The sequence below is a fragment of the Microtus ochrogaster genome, chromosome 4, assembly GCF_000317375.1.
Source record: "Microtus ochrogaster isolate Prairie Vole_2 chromosome 4, MicOch1.0, whole genome shotgun sequence".
Taxonomy (NCBI): domain Eukaryota; kingdom Metazoa; phylum Chordata; class Mammalia; order Rodentia; family Cricetidae; genus Microtus; species Microtus ochrogaster.
Window position 1 is genome coordinate 72,121,724 of NC_022011.1, and position 8,177 is coordinate 72,129,900.

The 8,177-nt window shown below is 39.6% G+C and overlaps 1 pseudogene; it reads right to left on the bottom strand.

The window, feature by feature from the left end:
• Window positions 1-3,042: 3,042 nt before the first annotated feature.
• LOC101982915 lies at window positions 3,043-3,376 on the bottom strand (annotated as a pseudogene).
• Window positions 3,377-8,177: the final 4,801 nt, after the last annotated feature.

The following is an 8,177-nucleotide window of genomic DNA, read 5'->3' on the forward strand; positions in this document are numbered from 1 at the left end:
CAGTAATTTAATTACAATTTCTATGTGATTATTTTGAGTATAAGCTAGCCAGGCAGTGGGACGCAGTCTGCCACTCCTACTACACATTGTTGTGTATTTTCTCCATTTTTGCTTCTACTATTAAGGTTGTAAGCTTACTTTATATTGGTATGGTCAGAGCTCGGTATCTGTCGCTGAAAAATTTGGCTTAGTACTTTGTGATCTGAGTTGCCTGTGGGTAAATTTCTGTTTATTTTTATACCTGGGTTCTGAGGCTCTTCCAGCTAGAAGCTGTGCTCCAGAGAAAACACAGAAAGGGCACTGTCTGGACTAAGTCATCACTCACTTGTTTTCAATCTCACCTACCGGCTTTTCAGAGGTTCTATTGAAAGTTCCTAATAAATTTCCATCTGCCTCGGTGTCAATCAAATGCTATTATAACCTAATGAAAAGATGCTTCCCGTGGCTCAGACCCACGGAAGATGACAAGGTAGAAAAGTTAAACCAATGATGCGCCATTTACCCCCACACTTAGAACATCTTTAAATAGTTTAAAAAACCCTATTCCCCAGTTTTTCAAATATGTAAGTATTAGAATTTTATTGAAAATAGATTTTTTTCTCACATAACAATATAACCTGGTTATAGTTTTACCTCCTTCTTCCCAGCTCCTTCTCATCCCCCCCCCCCCCAAATCTAGAGCCACTCTGTTTCTGTCTCTCATTGGAAAACAAACAGGTTTCTAAGGGAGAATAATAAAACAAAATAAAATAAGATAAAACAAAAGCTGGCATATTGGACAAGCAGAAGGAAAAGAGCCTAAGAGAAGGCACAGAATCAGAGACCCACTCGTTTGCATATTCAGGAATTCCAGGGAAACACTAAATTGGAAGCCATAATGTAAATACAGAGGACCTGCTGCTCACCTGTGCAGGCCCTGTGTATGCTGTTTCAGTCTGTTCATTCATATGAGCTTTGATTATGTTGATTTAGAGGGCTTCTTTTCTTGGTCTCCTCCATCCTGGCTCTTCCTCCTCCTCTTCCACAGGCCTCTCTGAGCCTAGAGGGGAGGGATTTGATAGAGACATTTCATTAATGGCTGAGTGTTTCCAAGTGCCTTATTCTCTGTATAATGCCTGGCTGTGGGTCTCTGTAAAGTATTTCCTCATACCAAAGTCCCTAATCTAATCTGAATGTTTCTCTAAAGGAAAGCATCACATGCCCTCATGACTTCAGTCCTTTATTATATATCATCTGCAATAATCCAAGAGCCCCAGGTGTGTCAGAGGTGTCCTGTGACTAAAGTCAGGTGAAGGCTGCAATTCCCCTCCAGAAAAACAATTCTATGAATCACAGGAAACCATTCCTGTGACTCTTCAAGGCCAAAGTACTTCTCGGGAACAACTATTCACTCTAAGGTTTACCCCTGATTCAGTGCCTCTGCTAAGTTTCTACAACAATACATTCTTCTGTTGTGGGACATCTAGGTTGTTTCCAATATCTAGTTATTATAAATAGAGCAGCAATGAGCATGGGTAAGCAAGAGTCTCTAGGCAAGGGTAAAGCATCCTTTGATATGCCCAAAAGTGGTTTAGCTGGATCTTGAAGTTGATCGATCCCTATCTTTCTGTGGAACTACCACACTGATTTCTATAGTGGTTGTACATGATTCTACCTGTAACAGATGAATATACCACTTTCTCTACATCCTTGCCGGCATGAGCTGTCACTCATTTACATCTTAGACATTCTGAAGGATATAAGATGGAATCTCAGTGTACTTTTTTATTTGTATTTCCTTGATGGCTAAGGATGTTGAACATTTCTTTGTTTCTCAGCCCTTTGAGTATCCTCTTTTGATAATTCTCTGTTTAGATCTGTACCCCATTTTTATTTGGGTTATTTGTTTTCTTTATCTAGTTTTTGAGTTTTTTTTTATATAGTTTAGCCCTAAGATGTATAATTGATAAAATCTTTATCCATCCTGTAGGCTGATGCTTTGTCTGAATGACGTCCTTTGCCTTTCAGAAGTTTCTCTGTTTCAGTCCCATTTATTAATTGTTCATCTGAGTGCCTGTGCTAATAGTGTTCTGTTCAGAAAGTTTGTTTCTGTGCCACTGAGTTCAAGGTTATTACCTACTTTTCTATGAAGTTCAGTGTATCTGGTTTTATGTTGAGGTCTTCAATCCATTTGGACTTGAACTTTGTAGAGTTGATAAATATGGATTTACTTGGATTCTTCCACATATAGCCATCCAGTTTTGCCAGCACAATTTGTTGAAGATGCTACATATTTTCCAATGTGCTTCTGGCTTCTTTATCAAAAATCGGTTGTCCATAGATGTATGGATTTATTTATGGGTCCTCAGTTCAATTCCATGATTAATGTGTTTGTTTTGTACAATACCACGCTGTTTTTGTCTGTCGTACAATTTGAAATCAGATATAGTGCTACTTCCACAGTTATTTTTATATCAAGATTGTTTTTAGCTATCCTGTGATTTTTGTGTTTCTAAAAATCTAAAATCTCAAATCTAAAAATTGTCCTTTCAAGGTCTGGGAAGAATTATATTGGAATTTTGATGGAGACTGCATTGAATCTGTAGATTGCTTTTGGTAGAATGGGCATTTTTTACTATATTATTTCAATGGTCCATGAATATGGGAGATCTTTCTGATATCTTTCTTAATTTCTTTCTTCGAGGTCTTGAAGTTTTTAATCATGTAAGTCCTTCACTTGCTTGGTTAGAGTTACCCCAAGATGTTTTATCTTATTTAAGGCTGTTGCAAAACGTGTTGTTTCTCTGATTTCTTTCTCAGTTCTTTAATATTTGTATTCAGGAGGGCTAAATTTTGTGAGTTAATTTTGTATCATTCTACTTTGCCGAAAGTGTTTATCAGCAGTAGGAGTTTTCTGGTAGAAGTTTAGGTAGCTTACATAGACTATCATATCGTCTGCAAACACTTTGACTTCTTCCTTTCCCATATATCCCCTTGACCTCCCTTCAATTGTCTTTTTTTTTTTTTTCGCCACAGCAACGTTTATTGAGAACAGGGAGGGGATCAGTCCTTATTGGCCACCGCCTTCCTCACGGCAGCCAGCACGTTGCTCAGCTCCTCCCGCTTCCTCATGGCGCGCCTGTGCGTGCCCACCCGCTTCTTGATGAACTTGAGCCGCGCTTGTCCTTGGACACCTTGAGCAGCTCCAGGGCACGCTGCTCGTAGGGCACGAAGCCGCACACCTCCTGGATCATGTCCCGCACGAACTTGGTGTGCTTTGTGAGGCGCCCGCGCCGCAGCTGTGCCTCGGCTGGCTTACGTTCTTCCTCACCTTGTGGCCCTTGTTGAGGTCCACGGCCATGGGGTAGCGCAGGGCCATGGCTGCTCCTCTCCGATGGCGGCCACTACAGGAAGCCCTTCAATTGTCTTATTGGTCTAGCTAGAACCTCAAGAACTATGTTGAATGGATATAGAAAGAGTGGACAGTTTTGCCTTATTCCTGATTTCAGTGGAATCACTTTGAGTTTCTCCCCATTTAAGGTGATGTCGGCCATGGGCTTGTTGTAAACCACCTTTATTATGGTTGAGGTATGTTCTTTGTATCCCTAGTCTCTCCAGGACTTTTATCAAGAACGGGTGTTAGATTTTGCCAAAGACCTTTTCTGTATTTAATGAGATAATCATGTGATTTTTTTTCCCTGTTTGTTTATATGGTAGATTACAACTATTTATATCTGGTTAACTATCCCTGTATCTTTGAGATGAAGCCTACTTGATCATGGTAGATAATCATTTTGATGTACCTTATGATTCTGTTTGCAAATATTTTATAGAGAATTTTTGCATCTATGTTCATAAGAGGATCTAATTTGTGATTATTGTTCTTTGTTGGGCCTTTATGTGGTTTAAACACCAGGGTAACTGTGGCTTCATAAAATGAATTTAGAAATATTACTTCTGTTTCTATTTTGTGGAATAATTTAAAGCATATTGGCAGTCACTCTTTGAAAGTCTGGTAGAATTCTGTGCTAAAACCATCCAGTCCTGTTTTTTTTGTTTTTGTTTTGTTTGTTTGGTTTTAGTTTGTTTTTGTTTTGTTTGGAAGATTTTAAATAACTACTTCTATTTCACTAGGGGTTATAGGTCTCTTTAAGTTGCTTATTTGGTTTAACTTTGGTAAATGGTATTTATTGAAAAAATTATCCATTTCTTTTACATTTTCTAATTTGATGGGAGTATAGGTTTTTGAAGTATGACCTAGTGATACTCTGGATTTCCTTAGTATCTATTGTTATGTCCCCCTATTCATTACTAAGTGTATTAGTGATGTGAGATGTCCTTCTGTATATGTGTTACTTTTATTGGTTAATGAATTTAAAGCTGTTTGGCTAGTGGTTTTGTAGAGTAAAGCCAGGGGGGAAATCCAAACAGAGATAAATAGAGAAGGTAGGTAGAGTCAAGGAGATGCCATGTAACTGCCAAAGGAGAAAGACACCAGAACTTTACTGGTAGCCACAGCCCCATAGTGATACATAGATTAACAGAAATGGGTTAGTTTAGATTTAAGAATTAGTTAATAAGAAGCCTGAGAAAATAGGTCAAATGGCCTTGTAATTAATATAGTTGTGATTATTCTGGTCTGGTGGCTGGGAAACCAATGCACAGTCTCTGTTTACATATTAGCTTGGTTATTCTCTTTCTACCTTTTAGCTAATTTGGATAAGGGTTTGTCAATTTTATTTATCTCTCAAAGAACCAACTCTTTGGTTCATTGATTATTTGTATTGTTCTATTTTTATTTGTTTCCATTCTATTTCAGGCCTGAGTTTGATTATTTCATATTGTCTATTCCTTTTGGCTGACTTCTTTTTGTTCTAGAACTGCTTTTAAGTTACTATTATGAGAGCTTTCCATTTTTTTTTAAATGTAGACTCCTAGTGCTATGAACTTGGCTCTTAGAATTGCCTTTATTGTGTCCTATTAGTTTGGGTATGCTGTATATACGTTTTCATTTTCATTCAATTCTAGAGAGTCTTTAATTTCTTTATTTCTGTCTTGACCCACTTTTCATTCAACAAATCCCTTAAAGAAAACCAAGAAAAAGCAATCAAATAGATGAAGGAAATAGTTCAAGACTTAAAAACTGAAATAGAGACTATAAAGAAAACACAAACCAGGAGAACTCTGGAAATGGAAAATCTGGGTAAATGATCAGGAACTACAGTTGTAAACATAAACAACAAAATACAAGATATAGAGGAGAGGATCTCAGGTGATACAATAGAGGAAATAGAGTCACTGGTCAAAAAAAATGTTAAACCCAACAAATTATTAACACAGGATTTCCAGGAAATCTGGGACACCATGAAAAGACTGAACCAAAGAAGAGAAATTGAAGCAGAACTCCAGATCAAAGGCACAGAAAATATACCCAACAACATCATAGAAGAAAAATTTTCCAACCTAAAGAAGGGCATGCCTATGAAAGTACAAGAAACTTACAGAACACCAAATAGACTGGACTGGACCAAAAAAAAAGTCCCCTCACCACATAATAATCAAAACACTAAACATACAGAATAAGAAAGAAAACAGCTTACGTTGGAGAGGATTTGGAGTAAGGGAAACACTCCTCCACTTGCCAGTGTGAGTACAAACTTGTACAACTGCTTTGGAAATCAGTATAATGGTTTCTCAGAAAACTGAGAATCAATCAAACCTCAAGACCCAGCAATATCACTTTGGGGCATATACCCAAAGGATGCACACTCACACCATAAGGACATTTGCTCAACTATATTCATAGCACTATTATTCATAATAGCCAGAACCTGGAAACAACCTAGATGACCCTCAACAGAAGAATGGATAAGGAAAATGTGGTACATTTACAGAATGGAGTACTACTCAGTGGTAAAAAGCAGTGACATCTTGAAATTTGTAGACAATTGGATGGAACTAGAAAAAGCCATCCTGACTGAGGTAAACCAGACCCAGAAAGACAAATATAATATGTACTCACTCATAAGTAGATAATAGACATAAAGCAATGGACAACCAGTCTCTAGTCCATAACTCCAAAGAAACTAGGGAGCAAAGAAGATTCTAAGAGTGATATACATGGATCTCATTTCTGTAGGGTGCCATTTTGTCTTGTTGACTGTGTCCTTTGACTTACAGAAGCTTCTCAGTTTCAGGAGGTTTCTTTTATTAATTGTTGCTCTCAGTGTCTGTGCTACTGTAGAGTTGGCAGTGAGACTGAGAGATTGGTTTTGGAGCAGAGGAAGAGGAGGTAAAGATCTGTACTCAGTACCCTTGCTTCAGGCAGAAGTCAAATATTTTGAATATGGTGTTATTATTTAGACATGAAGTATTTTCTTAAAATTCTTCAAGGAGTATTGAAGCCCTGGTTTGTGATATAAGCAAGAGGCAGAGGACCTTACCTTCTTCACTGGATCAATCTATCAATGAATTCCAACTTGAAGAATCTGTTAGGAAACGGTGGACCACAGGAAGTGGGACCTGGTTGTAGAAAACACACTGGTGGCATCTCTGGGCTCCACCTTGCCCTGGCCCCTTCCTATAATTGCTTCTCTCGGCTACTTATGTAACATGATATTCTTTCCTCAGCTGTATCTTGGGTCAATAGCAGTAGTACTGCAGACTATGACAGTGGTACTGATGGTCAGATGCTGAAACCTGGAGCCTAAATAAATCTTTACTCCTTCAGACTATTTCACTCAGGCATCTGGTCTCCACCGGAATGTACTTCCCATTGCTGGGCTAAAAGCAACTCAAGCGAGGTCATTTTGGCTCACAGTTCTGGGTTACATCCATCACAGTGAGGAGGTCACAGTAACCAGAGCTTGAGTCCACAGTCAAGAAGCAGAAAGTTGAATGTATGCTCACTTCCAGTTTCCACTCTCCGTTTACACGGTCCAGCATCTCCTGGCTAGGAGAGAATCCCACCTGTAATTAGGAGACGTTTTCCCACAGCAATGACCATGATAAAGATAACCGCTCAGACATTCTCAGAGGCTCCCTTGAATCCAGATAATCTCTTCCAGGTGTGCCTGGTGGCTTATCTCCCAGGAGAGGATAGACTCTGATGAGTTGAAAAGGAACAGGAGCCATCACACAGTCACCAGAAAGCTACCTAATAGAGGTACCATTTTTTTCAGAAACCAATGGGCACAGCAGTGAAAACAATTCTTTAGCCATCTCTTTAGGGGCTGAGAATATAGAGTAGTGGTAGAGTGTTAGCCTAACATGTTCAGAGGTGTGGGTTCAACACACGCCGTGACAGATAAGTAGAATATCCTTCTTGGAAGTATTTTCTACATTTCAATTTTTTTCATAACAGGTAAAATGTCGCATTACAGGGCAGGGCAGGCTAGGAGCCTCTATTTTTTGCAGAGCTAAATGCTTGGTTGTATATTCTAAAAAATTCTTGTCATTAAAAATTCTGAAAAACGTTCTATCCAGTAACATGGCAGGAACGATGCTGCCCACTGAGCTGGTCTGCTTTCTCGGGATAGGGAACTTGCAATTAGAAATCTCATAGGCAGCTTGTACAGGGAACAGAATGAAGGTCTGTGAACCTGCAAGTGACAGCAGACTACTGAAAATCCATGGCAAGTGAAGCCCGTTGAATGGAGGCAGCTACCAAGGCTGGGCCCAGTTCAGAGAAACCAACATCATCAGGAAGTAATAGGGAACCCCACTGTCCTCCTCAAACCTGAAGGGGAAAGGGCAAGCACTCACAACTCCTGAGGAAACCATGACCAGGGGATGTGACCTTGGTTACAGGAACTGTCTTAGTCTGCTCTGGCTCCCAAAAACAGGCACTGGAGCTTGACGGCTTAAGCAATGGAACTCAATTTTCCCGAAGTTCTGGAGACGTGGACCCCAGAGCTAAGGTTCTGGCAGGCTGGTTTCTTCTGAGTACTCTTCCGTTATTGGCTTTCCCCTGTGCCTTTGTGTGGCTGTCCACTGGGCTTTGTCTCTGTGTCCACATTTCCCACTATTACAGGACTTCTAGTTATCCTGGATGAAGGCATGCCTAGTGATCTTATTTTAACTCATCTGCCTCTCTCCAGATGTCATAACACCCTGAAGTACCGGGGGTTAAGGACGATTTTAGACACAGCTATGTTCTGGGGCACTAGGATTCTATTTTCAGCATCGGTCACATTCTG